A 15,172-nucleotide genomic window follows, 5' to 3' on the forward strand; every position below is an offset into this window, starting at 1 on the left:
GCGTCACTTTCCATTTTTAACCAGACATAACGTCTCAGAAAGGAAAGAAATACTAATAACAAAAATAAAGGGAAAGTTTAAAACTACAAATGTTATAAACGCATGTTGCCTTTCATCTACTTATCTTCTAGAATAAAAAGTCAGAATTGCCTCGCGTATTCCTAATCACGAACACAAGCTAGTATCACCATTCTTTGTAAATTTATGATGAATGTTACGTAACGGATAGATTTAGAAATACCTGGTAGACACCGCACATATTAATGGTACGAACAAAATTTTACTTTATATAAAAGAGTAAAGTAGACAACATCCCATTGGAACTACTGACAGCCTTGGGAGAGCCACTCCTGACAAAACTTTACCATCTGATGAGCAAGATGTATGAGACAGGCGTAATACCCTCGGACTTCAAGAAGAATATAATAATTCTAATCCCAAAGAAAGCAGGTGTTGACAGATGTGAAAATTACCGAACTATCAGTTTAATAAGTCACAGCTGCAAAATACTAACGTGAATTCTTTACAGACGAATGGAAAAACTGGTAGAAGCCGACCTCGGCGAAGATCAGTTTGGATTCCGCAGAAAAGATGGAACACGTGAGGCAATGCTGACCCTACGACTTATCTTAGAAAATAGATTAAGGAAAGGCAAACCTACATTTCTAGCATTTGTAGACTTAGAGAAAGCTTTTGACAATGTTGACTGGAATACTCTCTTTCAAATTCTAAAGGTGGCAGGGGTAATATACAGGGAGCGAAAGGCTATTTTCAGTTTGTACAGAAACCAGATGGCAGTTATAAGAGTCGAGGGGCATGAAAGGGAAGCAGCGGTTGGGAAGAGAGTGAGACAGGGTTTTAGCCTGTCCCCGATATTATTCAATCTATATGTTGAGCAAGCAGTAAAGGAAACAAAAGAAAAATTCGGAGTAGGTATTAAAATCCATGGGGAAGAAATGAAAACTTTAAGGTTCGCCGATGACATTGTAATTCTGTCGGAGACAGCAAAGGACTTGGAAGAGCAGTTGAACGGAATGGACAGTGTCTTGAAAGGAGGCTATAAGATGAACATCAACAAAAGCAAAACGAGGATAATGGAATGTTGTCGGATTAAGGCGGTTGATGCTGAGGGAATTAGATTAGGGAATGAGACACTTAAAATAGTAAGGGAGTTTTGCTGTTTGGGGAGCAAAATAACTGATGATGGTCGAAGTAGAGAGGATATAAAATGTAGACTGGCAATGGCAAGGAAAGCGTTTCTGAAGAAGAGAAATTTGTTAACATCGGGTATAGATTTAAGTGTGAGGAAGTCGTTTCTCAAAGTATTTGTATGGAGCGTAGCCATGTATGGAAGTGAAACATGGACGATAACTAATTTGGACAAGAAGAGAATAGAAGCTTTCGAAATGTGGTGCTACAGAAGAATGCTGAAGATAAGGTGGGTAGATCACGTAACTAATGAGGAGGTATTGAACAGAATTGGGGAGGAGTTTGTGGCACAACTTGACAAGAAGAAGGGACCGGTTGGTATGACATGTTCTGAGGCATCAAGGGATCACAAATTTAGCTTTGGAGGTCAGCGTGGAGGGTAAAAATCGTAGAGGAAGACCAAGAGATGAATACACTAAGCAGATTCAGAAGGATGTAGGTTGCAGTAAGCACTGGGAGATGAAGAAGCTTGCACAGAATAGAGTAGCATCGAGAGCTCCATCAAACCAGTTTCAGGACTGAAGACAACAACAACAACAACAACAACAAAGCATATAACGTCAGAGTCACATGGACCGGAATTTTATGTCACTCCGGTGCAGACCAAGCGTGCAAACCCCCAGGACTGGGACCACATCCGGCCCTTATGGGTTATTGGTGTGGCCCGTCAAGCCACGATAACGGTACGCGAATATTACGTCGATTTAAACGTAGTGAATATATTGGTAGGCGACTAACTACCACATGACAGATACAAAGAGTATGAAAGGAGATTCCACTCAATTATTTTGCAGACTCCTCCTTTAGAATGCGCTGCAGTTGGACCCCATTGAATAACAGCATTTGCTTTGAAAACAAAAAAGTCCACTGATGCGCGTTCAAGTACAAACAATACTTCGATCTCGAAAAGTCTGGTGCAACCCCCGAATCACTGTGACTACGACGTCAAGACGATTTCCACTGGTGCCAAAAGCAGCGTTCTGCAGGTGTGGTAGTGAAGCTGCTCCGTGAACGGTTGTCGAGAGTTAATTAAGAAAGCAATTAACGATGAAGCTACTCCTGACACATCGGGACCATATTCGTTACTACAAACAGGTAATATTTAAGCACGAAAATTTTCACGAAACGTTGCTACTTTAATGCACCATATAGTCGCTGATAATGTATGCTGGCAGAGTTGGTAGTTATGCAGCATAAAAGGAGAAACATTCCTTTCTACAACCCCACAGCGACTGAAATTTAGTTGCTCTTCGCCCAACCTCACGTGGTACACCTACGTCAACGGCCTTTCTTGGTACACCTTGCTTGTGTGAATTCGTTAGTTTGGTGGGTGAAAAGAGTTTATTTTTAGGTTTTGTAAACCATTTATCAATTTGTGCAATTATTCAGCGTCTGGTAAGTTCAAGTTCAAAATACTCATACGCGTATATAAATTTTTGATTAAGCGTTCTTTTGTTTTAACGTTCTGATGATCCGGATTACTTCAGTGCTTTGTATTCAGCCTGCCTTTGCGGAAGTCAGGTGATAGTGAAAATAAACGAAGAATTCCTGACAAACATCGAAATTTCCAAGAAGAGTGGGAATTGGAGTTCTTTTGCTGTGAGGTAAATAATAAAGTAACGTGCTCGATATGCAGTCATGTTAGTAGTGTACCAAAATTTCACTACAATCGTCATTATAAACATGTGTTAAAACATAATAATTAAAAAGAATTAGTTTGACAAGAAACTTGAGACAGCTCAAGACGGGATACAAGAAACGACATCTAATGGGTTTAAAAGAATAACACAAGAAAGTCAAGCGGCGGTGCTCACAAGTTAGTCTTGTCAGAGTTGATAGCTGAACAGTCGCAACCTTTTACTGAAGGTGATTTCATAAAAGAATATTTAGTAAAAACTGTATAAATGTCTTGTCGAGGAAATTAGAGAGCTTTTCGAGCAGTCTCTTTATCTTAAAATACAGTTACAGAGTAAGTTCGTGATAAGTTGAGATCAATGTAAAATCATCTAACTTTTTTCACTGCCTGTGATAAGAGTACGAATATTAGAGGCTTACAACAGTAGGTTGGGTTTCTTCACGCCTATGGCAGAGATTTCAACGTTTTTCAGGAATTATTAGAAATAGTTCGAAGCAAAACAACTGTAAAGGACAAGTTATATTTAACTGCGTTTTTGAACTGCAAAAGTACGAATAACTCCTGTCGAAATTAACTTACGTAGCTATACACTATGTGATCAAAAGTATCCGGACACTCCCAAAAACATACGTTTTTCATATTAGGTGCACTGTGCTGCCACCTACCGCCATGCGACCTCAGTAGCCATTAGATATCGTGAGAGAACAGAAATGGGCGCTTCGCGGAACTCACGGACTTCGAACGTGGTCAGGTGATGGGGTGTCACTTGTGTCATACGTCTGTACGCTAGATTTCCACACTTCCAAACATCTCTAGGTCCACTGTTTCCGATGTGATAGTGAGGTGGAAACGAGAAGGGACACGTACAGCACAAACGCATACTGGCCGACCTCGTCTGTTGACTGACAGAGACCGCAGTTGAACTGGGTCGTAATGTGTAGTAAGCAGACACGTATCTAGACCAACACATAGGAATTCCAAACTGCCTCAGGATCCACTGCAAATACTATGACAATTAGGCGGGAGGTGAGAAAACTTTGATTTCATGGTCGAGCGGCTTCTCATAAACTACACATCACGAAAAATATGGATTTCGTTGCGTTACTGAAAAAAAAGAAGAGTAATTTATGATGGATTCACGATTTTTATACTCATCGTATTATACATCAAGAAGTATTTTGCACAGTGGTAAAGAACGTCTAACAGGTGTTAAACCCTACCAGAAACAATCATCAGTTTCATTAAATCTCGAGGATCAAATCAGCTACAGTTCTCTGCTGTCTTACATGAACTAAACACGATTACCGGTATTCGTCTTTTTCACACTGTACCGAGGTACATTGATTATCCTGTGTCTCTGTTCATAAGCAATTATGGGATTTAAAATGGGAAGCATGCCAGTTACTGAGAAGCAAAAATCGAGATACGAGACTGTGTTTGATAAAATACTGTTACAATATTTCTCCTTCATGAGGGTTGTAACAAAACACATATGATTTCAACCTGAAACTTCGAGAAATACATCACATCATCATGAACATATGTGATCAAGCTGAAGTATTCAAAGGTAAGCTAGTTAAATGGGAGAAAGAGTAAAAAATTAAAACTTAACCCACTTCCGAGATGAAACATAAACTAATCTAGTTCAGGTGAGACAAAATCACACAAAACGTAAGCAGAAAAAGTCTTGAGCTACAAATGTATTTGAGACAAAATTTGCAGAATTTATATTGTTGGAGAACGTGTTTCCCTTGTTCTCTTCCATTTCTTCTATATCTGTGGAATTAGTCGCAAGTGGATGTAATTGAGATCCAGTGTGACTCAGATTCGAAAATAAAATTTAGCAAATTATTGAATTTTATGATAATTTTCCTACTTACTTTGGTAATTCCCGAACATTTGGATATGAAATCATTTTTATGTTTGAAAGTAGTTGTGGTATTGACCCATTATTTTCACCTATGAAATTACACGAATCTTCTGTCGGATTCAAAATTTGAGACATGAACCTTAGCTCGGTCTTCATAGTAACAACAGCGAATAAGTTTTCTCCCAAAATAAGGAAGAGTTCAGCAGGAAAAAGATGTCAAGTGTCAGGAAGAGAACAGTATTGTTGTTCTTGTGTTTAGTAATATATATTTCCAAATAAATTTACGTTTCTCTGAATTCTAAATATTATGTCCTTCGTTTCTCTTCGCACGCCGCCTACCCCCTGTCAGATTCTGAGTTTAACACATTGGTACAGACTAATTTAACGTAGAGTGTGGTAATTGTGTACCATCCGACTCAAGCCATGTGCAACGACTTTCGAAACAATGAAGATTTGCCTGCAGCCTGGGATGCAAAATGGTCTGAAGACTCAACAACTGTCAGTACATTGACCCGACACGTCACGTTTGTAAACTGCTGGCCAGAATAATATACAAGAAAACAGAAGACCAACGCTCAATGACTATCATTTGATGGTTTCGTGAAATATGCCAAGGAAGCAATTCTGGTATTGAGCTTAGCAATGCAAGGTCGCATGAAGAAAAATCGTGATGCTTTCGTAGCATTTGTGGAGTTTGCCTAAATTTTCAACAATTTTGAGTTACATGTACCGAATCCTAAGGAGATTAAGCTTTAAGTACAGAGGTACATTCTGAATATTCTTTGAATGTAAACTAGAAGTATAATGTACTGAAGTACATTACCGACATAGAGCAAAACGCATGGTAGTTATACAGTGTGACACTGCGACACATCTTGTCCAGAAGAAGGGTCGAGGCATCAAGGAAAAGTTAATTTGATAATGGAGGGAGGTTGTGTGGGGAAGGTAGAATTAAAATTGTAATGGGAGATTAAAGCTTTACTACTGTAAGCAGGTTGATTGCATGTAGGCTTCAATAGATGAAGAGACTTGGACACGACAGATTAGCGAGCAGAGCTGGATCAAAACATTCTTCTAACTAAAGCCCTTGTTATAACCATAATATAGTGTAGATGTGTCTAGCAAAAACCTGTGCGTCGTAGGCGGAAAGAAGCGGAAGCCCCGTCTACAAGACTATCAGAAGCGGTCCACAAAACTGTCGTGTCACATGCTTAACATCTTTTTTTGTAAATTCTTGAAGAATATTTTGAGCTGAAATATAATTAGGTAGCCGGCCGGAGTGGCCGAGCGGTTCTAGGCGCTACCGTCTGGAACCGTGCGACCGCTGCGATCGCAGGTTCGATTCCTGCCTCGGGCATGGATGTGTGTGATGTCCTTAGGTTAGTTAGGTTTAAGCAGTTCTACGTTCTAGGGGACTGCTGACCACAGCAGTTAAGTCCCATAGTGCTCAGAGCCAATTGAACCATTTATAATTACGTATTTCTAACAGAATGGCCTCCTCCATACCAAGCAGCGTGTATTCGAAAGAAAGGTCATGCGAAACCAAACAAGCACTTTTATCGCACGACGTGCTGAAACCCGTGAATCAAGACAATGAGGAAAATGCAGTACTCCTTGACTTGGAAAAGCGTTTGACGGAGTAACATAGCTACTCTTCTTATTAAAAGCACGATCGAGTCTGTCTGTCAAGTGAAATCCTTGACTTGACTCGGATTTCCTGGTAGTGAGGACGGAGTGTGATACCTTCCATGGACAGTCATCAACGTATCCAGATATAACATCAGGCCCTCCCAAGGGAAGCATATTGGATTTGTAGCTATTTATGTTGTATGCTAATGATTTAGCACAGAATAGTAATAATAACCTTACACTTTAAGCAGGTGAAGCGGTAATCTATAAAGTATTACTGTTTGAGGAAAGCTGCACAAATGTTCTTTCAGACCTTGATCAGATTTAAAATCAGTGCAGAGATTGGTGAGACAAAGGAAGTTATTATCATTTATTAATGATTCACACCTGGTGCTAGTTAACTCATACAAAAACCTCGGCGTAACAACTTGCTACAGTATGAAACTGAACTATCACATATGCTCACATCGTAGAGAAAGTAGGTGATAGCGTCTGGTTCACTGGTAGGATATTAGGAAAATGTCACCCGTCGGTAGAGGAGATTTCTTGCAAGACTGAAATGCCCGCTAAGCCCGCTGGACAGAACAGGTAATGAGGATTATGGAAAGGGCCAAATAAGGATGAGTCAGTTAATTTATTGTAATTCAATAACACATTTACAACCAAAGCGACACATAGCCGTGCCTTTACCAAATGCAACTCTTTCACGGCTGACGGCCTCCAAACAAGAAATGTTTAAAATCAACAAGATAAAATCCCATTAAAATAGCAAATAAAATAATAAAAAAAACATATGACAGCTAGGTGGAAAGTCTCAAGGCAAGTAGATAGAACAAACAAATGCAACGTGCAATACAAATGGCTGAAGGCCACAATTCAGTTTCAAAATTTTAAAATATATTTCCATAATCTTTTAAACGCAGAAGGCCGTAATGTTTAAGCTCAAAAGAAAATTTGGAAAATAAAGTTGCAAGGATGAAAGCCCCAATTAATATTACAAAACTTTAAAAAAAAAAGAAAATATCACCATAATCCTTAAATTTTAAGTAGCTGAAAACAGATAATTAAACATCTGTGGAGAAGATAATAAAGACAACGCGCTACAGTCGCAGGTTCGAATCCTGCCTCGGGCATGGATGTGTGTGATGTCCTTAGGTTAGTTAGGTTGAAGTAGTTCTAAGTTCTAGGGGACTGATGACCTTAGAAGTTAAGTCCCATAGTGCTCAGAGCCATTTGAACCATTTTTGAAAGACAACGGCACTCAAAAGCCTCCAGGGAGGTCGGTCTGCCCTCGTTCACTTAGGTGAGACAGGTGGTGAGCCCAACTACACTTGATCCGTCGGAACCGAACCAGGGGATAGCGACTGACCGACCGATACGACGATTTGTTTGCCATCAATCAGTAGATGAGAACGCAAACACGAAAGTTTACGAGCGTGATTATCCACAATAATGTATGTATTAACTGTCAAAATTACACACTATGTTGGACAGCCATAACAGGTGAGGAAAGGACGCTGTCTGAAATCACATTAGAGACCAGGGCAGATAAATGGAACACTGAAGGCCACGAGGCAGAAAATTCCGCTGGTACACTTGAATTTTAGTCAACCAGTATAGTTAACTGCACCGCAAAGCGGCTAAATTGCAGCAATAGAAACACTCGGTGTTGCTCACAGGAAAACCTCCCCAACAGCGAACCACCGAAACGAACCACCACAACATGAATGGACGTGGCTTTTGTAGTTGAAACCACTACTCAACTTTGACGTCCTGTGTCGGTGAACCACGAAGCTCGTAGCGATCGGACGGCTCCACACGCGCTCCGACGCTGCGCAGGGACCGCCAGCGGAGCCAGCCGACTGCACCGCGCAGAGATAACTTCCCTGGTGCGCAGCAACAGACCGACTATCAGAATGCCGACAACATCTAGAATAGTCGTCAGTGGACATACGCCAACTACACACACAACCCGACAAACACTTGCACAAAGATTTGAAGGATACCCAACAGTAACCAAGCAAGCAAGAATACAAATCGGGAGTCGATGCACACACACGGAGCCGACAGACGAAGGATCGGCGAGCAAAAACGCGTCGTCCGGTTGGACGACCGACCGACGATCCACCAAGACCGGCGCCTGGCTCAAGTTAGGCGTGGCAGCAATGGTCGGGCGAGCCATGTCGACGCAGACCTCACTGCTCCAACCCGACTGCACGAGTGCCGCGTTGCAACTCCATGACTGGCAGGTCCGGACTGCGCTCCAGACACGCTCCCACTGACTGGCAACCCGAACTTTTTTTTTTTTTTGCAAGCAGGCCTGCATCAGCATACTACTCCGCTCTTTGGCCGCAGAGAAATACAAAGATACAAATGAAGACAATTAGAGATAAAAAGATGGTGGACATATAAACGGAGACACTTTTTAAAATACAAGGTGCCGTTCACGGGTGTAGAGTCCAAGAGAAAATTGTTCAGACACTTGGACACAGACAGAGACGAAAAGTGCCACACGTGAACGGAGGTGCACAAAGCGAATAACACTGAACGACTTAAGCACAAAACGACGGCACACACAGAACACGAGGCGTTGATCTCCGGCGCGTGAATGTTCACTAACCGTGTATGAGTCCGGGGACCTGCCAAGAGAGGAGGAGGGGGGGTGGGAGAGGGAGAGGGGAGAGCAGATGCCATGGGCAGGGGAGGTAGTGGGAAGGGAGGAAGGGTGAGGGGAAGCCTGGGGGAAGAGGGGTGGGTGGAGGGGACGGGGCAAAATGAAAGAGAAGGGAGGGAGGGTGCCTAAAGGAAAGGACACAGGAAGTGGGGGGGGAGGATCAAAGTTGATAGGAGGGGAGGAGGACATCATCAGGGAGGGGGAGCTGGCGGAAGCCACGTTGGGAGAGGGTAAGGAGGGTGGAGAGATGGAGACCGGGTGGGACGTGGGAATACAGGCGCGGCAGCGGGCGGGGTAGGGAGAGGATTGGTGAGACAAGTGGATGAAGAGCATCAAGTTTGTGGGAGGTGTACAGGATCCGTATCCTTTCTAGGAAAAGAAGGAGGTGGGGGAAGGGGAATGAGATCGTACAGGATCCACGTGGGGGAGGGGAGATGGATGCGATAGGTGGGGCGGAGAGCATGGTGTTCAGGGATTTGGAGGGATTTATAAAAGGTAGGGGGTGGAGATCCAGGCAGGATGGGCGTAACAAAGGATAGGGCAGATGAGGGATTTATAGGTGAGGAGGATGGTGGAGGGGTCCAGACCCCACGTACGGCCGGAAAGGAGCTTGAGGAGACGGAGTCGGGAGTGTGCCTTGGCTTGGATTGTCCGGAGATGGGGAGTCCAGGAGAGGCGACTGTCGAGGGTGACGCCAAGGTACTTAAGGGTGGGAGTGAGGGCGATAGGATGGCCGTAGATGGTGAGATAGAAATCAAGGAGGCGGAAGGAAGGGGTGGTTTTGCCTACAATGATCGCCTGGGTTGTGGAGGGATTGACCTTGAGCAATCACTGGTTGCACCAAGCGGTGAACCAGTCAAGATGGGATTGGAGAAGGTGTTGGGAGCGCTGCAGGGTGGGGGCAAGGGCAAGGAAGGCGGTGTCATCGGCAAACTGGAGAAGGTGGACGGGGGGTGACGGCGGCGGCATGTCCACCGTATACAAAAGGTACAGAAGGGGGGAGAGGACGGTGCCTTGGGGCACACCGGCGGAGGGGAAAAAGTTATAGGAGTCTGTGTTATGGTGACGTAGGAAGGACGGTGGGAGAGAAGAACTTAGTTAATGGGAAGGGCGAAGGTTTGGAGCTTGAAGAGGAGACCGGAATGCCATACACGGTCATATGCTCGTTCGAGGTCCAGAGAGAGGAAGATTGCGGAGCGATGGGAATTAAGGTGGTCGGAAAGGAGATGAGTTAGGCGAAGGAGAAGGTCGTCGGAAGAGAAGGACGGCCGAAAGCCACACTGGGTAACGGGAAGGAGGCGGTGCTGGCGGAGATGCTGGTGGATGCGGCGGGTGAGGATAGATTCCAGGACCTTGCTGAAGACCGAGGTAAGGCTGATGGGACGGTAGGAGCAGACGGCGGACGGCGGTTTGCCAGGTTTAAGGAACATCAGGGGTAGTAAGCGGTGGACAGGACTGCATTGTAGAGGCTGGCCAGGGTGGAGAGGAAAGAGATAGGAGCTTCACGAAGGTGACAGTAGGTGACACGATAGTGACCAGGAGCGGAGTTACGTTTTGTGCGGAGTGTAGCAAAGGGATCCTGTGTAGTGATAGGGGCATTGAGTTCCGTGTGTGCAATGTTGTCCAAGTACTGGAAACCGGGTGCGAGGGGAGGGGCAGAGGTGTAAGTTCGATCGCGGACATCCGGGAAGAGGGAGTAATATAAGTGGGGGTCGTCAGGGATGGTAAAGACATCGGAGAGGTAGCAGGTAAAGTGATTGGTCTTACTAAGGGTGTCAGGGAAGGGGTGATCATCATGGAGAAGAGGATAGTAGGGGGAGGGTTTAGTTCCGGTAAGGCGACGGAAGGCTGACCAGAACTTGGACGAATTGATAGGTAGGGCAGCATTTAAACGGGTGCATGTCTGTCGCCAGTCCCGGCGTTTCTTAGCCGCGAGCAAATTACGAATGTGGCGCTGGAGCAGCCTGAACTCCGACCCGAACTAGTTATGGCAGACAACGACCGGGATGTAATAGCAGTCGAGCAAAGATACTACGAGAGGGGATATACCGATACGCGGTGCTAGCGCCCCTCACGGTCAGGCAAAGCAGCAACTCAGTGACAGTTGTAATTTAAATTAACGTAGTGAGGTGGATGTACGTTAAAAACAGGGTGTGAAATACATGATGGCGGGAACACGATCCACGCACGGTTCAAAGACATTCGTGCCTGCTATCCTAGAATCCTGCATAAGTGTGCGCGATCTGTACCAGAAGGGACTAACAGCCGATTATGAACATGTACAGAGAAGAGCAGCACGAATTGTCGCAGGTTTGTATGACCCGTAGGAGAGTATTACAGCGATGATAAAAAGCTGAACTGACACTTGAAGTAGTTGTAGGCACTACGATCTGGAACCGCGCGACCGCTACGGTCGCACGTTCGAATCCTGCCTCGGGCATGGATGTGTGTGATGTCCTTAGGTTAGTTAGGTTTAAGTAGTTCTAAGTTCTAGGGGACTAATGAACTCAGAAGTTAAGTCTCATAGTGCTCAGAACCATTTGAACAATTTTTTTTATTTTATTGTTATTGTTGATGTTGTTGTTGTTGAAGGTGGGCGAAATACTACGCAGGCAGTGGAACCGTACAGAGAGCGATGTCCTGACAAGAACCCATTTGATGATGCGAGGGACAGACAAGCGAAAACCGAACACCCGGCACAAAGGAACCACGTAATGGTTCCATTCAAAAGTAATCATCACACACGATGGGAGAAGAGACGATTAATACCTGTTTCGTATAACGCTGCCGGGCGCTCCGCAACCGCATCCACCCTTGCACTTCCTCGTCCGACAGACACCGACCTCCAATCATATCCTCCTTCACGGTGAAACATGCGAAGAATCTTGCACTGTTTCCAAACCAACCTCCCAATCGTAGCCTTCGTCCGATTGGCAGTGGGAGATGTTATAGTATAACAGGATGATTCTGTCCGACAGCATCCCGACAGCCCGACGGCAAACGGTAAAGCCAAAAGCGGAAACACCTCCGCCAAAGGAATCCAAAGCCGTTCAGGTAAGTTCCGGCTAGGTCATGACCTTCTTCGACTACACGGGTCCTCTGTTCGTCGAGTTTCTCGAGCGTGGATCCACAATCAATCCGCACTGCTATAAGGCACTTTGCAGAAACTGCGAAGTGGAGCAAAGTAAAAAATCCCAGGAATGCTGTCGGACGAAACCATTGTGTTGCATGTTAACGCCAGTGCCCACACTACCAATTGTACGAACGCTACACTTTACCGTTTTGGTTCAGAACCACTGCAGCGTCCTCTGTAAAGCCCGGATCTTTCACCGTGTGATTTCCATGTCTTTCGCGACCTGAAGGAAGACATAGGGGGACGTCGGCTTCAGTCGGACGAGGGAGTGCAAGTGTGAGTGCGATAGTGTATCCGTCAGCGACTCGTCTCCCAGTGGGTGGTGACTACTTTTGAATGGTGCCATTCCATAGTCCTGCTGTGGCGGTAGTTCGATTTTCAAAAAAATGTTCAAATGTTTGTGAAACCTTATGGGACTTAACTGCTAAGGTCATCAGTCCGCCGGCCATAGTGGCCGAGTGGTTCCAGGCGTTTCAGTCTGGATCCGAGCGACCGCTACGGTCGCAGGTTCGAATCCTGCCTCAGGCATGGATGTCCTTAGGTTCGTTAGGTTTAAGTAGTTCTATGTTCTGGGGGACTGATGACCTCAGATGTTAAGTCCCATAGTGCTCAGAGCCATTTGAACCATTTGTCATCAGTCCCTAAGCTTACACACTACTTAACCTAAACTATCCTAAGGACAAACACACTCACCCGGTGCCCGAGGGAGGACTCGAACCTCCGCCGGGACCAGCCGCACAGGTTCGATTCTCATTTGACTGCCCATTATAGACGCTAACTATCCCGAGAATAGCTACTTGCAACGTTTCTAGAACTGGCTTTAAATATTAACTCTGCGAATATGCTACAAACCTGTAGGGACAGAGGAGACAAAATTAAACTATTTACAGGGCGCTCTGAGATATACAGGTTGTAAATTTTAAGTTGACAAACCAGAATAACACGAAAAATGAGCTTCACACGAAAAAACGTGTAGAGTCCAAAGTTGAGGGGAACATCTGCTGGTGCTAAAACTAGCCACCCACCTCGGCATCCTGGGTGTGGAGCGGGAGGCAACTTTAAAATTTCAAATGGGAAACCCCATTTTTTATTGCCTAATTAGATTCTACATTAAACAAACTACGTACATTTTGTCTTAAACATTTGTTTTGATTCTTGGTAGTTGGCGCTGTAATTCAAGAAAACCCATGCTCTCATTTTTGTGTGGAAAATGGTTACGGATTTATAAAAAATACTTATTTACTTCGTAAATTTTGATTCGCTAAAAGTAAACCTCTTCCCCATAGGGTGGGGCTTGAGAGAGAGGAATTTTGTTTTGACAAATGTTGACCCAAATATTAATATATGGGTCAACATTTGTAAAACTCTAATTCCTGTCTCTCAAACCCCACCCTATGGGGAGAGAGGGAGAGTTTTAGTTTTAGCGAATCAAAATTTACAAAGTAAATAAGTATTCTTTATTTATCCGTAACAAAAATGAGAAAAGGGATTTTCTTGAATTACAGCGCCAACTGCCAAGAATCTAAAGAATTGTTTAAGAGAAAATATACGTAGTTTTTCATGTAGAATCTGATTCTGCAATAAAAAATTCGGATTCTAATTTGAATTTTTCAAGCTGCCTCCCAACCCACCCCCATGGGCTGGGGTGATGGGCCAATTTTAGCACCACCAGATGTCCCCCTCGAAAATAATCAGCTTTGGATTCTACATCTTTTTCGTGTGAAGCTCATTTTTCGAGTTATTCTGGTTTGTCAGCTTAAAATTTACACCATGTATGTGTGAAGGAAGTGGGGAGAAGCCCTAATAAATGATCCTCTTCCAATAACTTTAGAGTAGTTTGTAGAGATGTAGGTACAGACGTACAAGTTCATGTAGATGTAGTTGTAGGATGAGATCACATCGGGAACCTGCGCTGTAGCTCCCTGTTAAGCCACTAAAACATTTGTGTTATTATATCCTTTTTTTTAACCTTGATGTTGGCATGATGTTAATCCCAAACAAGCTTCATATGCATGATGAACACTATCTTCGCTATCTAGCCAATGGCTCCTGAGAGAAACAGCATTCTGTTTCACAAAACCCTGTACATGAAACATTTAATGAATAATCTTAATAATTCACACATCTGTCTATAATCGACATCCACAGCTCAGTGATCATTCTCCTTCGTGGGAGAAATGTACTGGGGTGTACTCAGCCTCGTGATACCAGTTGAGACGCTACTTGACTGAGAAGTGGAGGCTCCAAGGTCTAGAAAAATGATGGTGAGTGGTGAGTAGTGTTCTACCCCATACCCCTCCGTACCACATTCAAGTGTCGCCGTTGGAAAAGGATTACATGGCAGTTGGTGGATCCCAGCTGGTCTCTCTGGGGCAAAACGCAGGGCTATGCCATGCTGCATCTACACTCCTGGAAATGGAAAAAAGAACACATTGACACCGGTGTGTCAGACCCACCATACTTGCTCCGGACACTGCGAGAGGGCTGTACAAGCAATGATCACACGCACGGCACAGCGGACACACCAGGAACCGCGGTGTTGGCCGTCGAATGGCGCTAGCTGCGCAGCATTTGTGCACCGCCGCCGTCAGTGTCAGCCAGTTTGCCGTGGCATACGGAGCTCCATCGCAGTCTTTAACACTGGTAGCATGCCGCGACAGCGTGGACGTGAACCGTATGTGCAGCTGACGGACTTTGAACGAGGGCGTATAGTGGGCATGCGGGAGGCCGGGTGGACCTACCGCCGAATTGCTCAACACGTGGGGCGTGAGGTCGCCGCAGTACATCGATGTTGTCGCCAGTGGTCGGCGGAAGGTGCACGTGCCCGTCGACCTGGGACCGGACCGCAGCGACGCACGGATGCACGCCAAGACCGTAGGATCCTACGCAGTGCCGTAGGGGACCGCACCGCCACTTCCCAGCAAATTAGGGACACTGTTGCTCCTGGGGTATCGGCGAGGACCATTCGCAACCGTCTCCATGAAGCTGGGCTACGGTCCCGCACACCGTTAGGCCGTCTTC

The sequence above is a fragment of the Schistocerca americana genome, chromosome 3 (genome assembly GCF_021461395.2).
Source record: "Schistocerca americana isolate TAMUIC-IGC-003095 chromosome 3, iqSchAmer2.1, whole genome shotgun sequence".
NCBI lineage: Eukaryota > Metazoa > Arthropoda > Insecta > Orthoptera > Acrididae > Schistocerca > Schistocerca americana.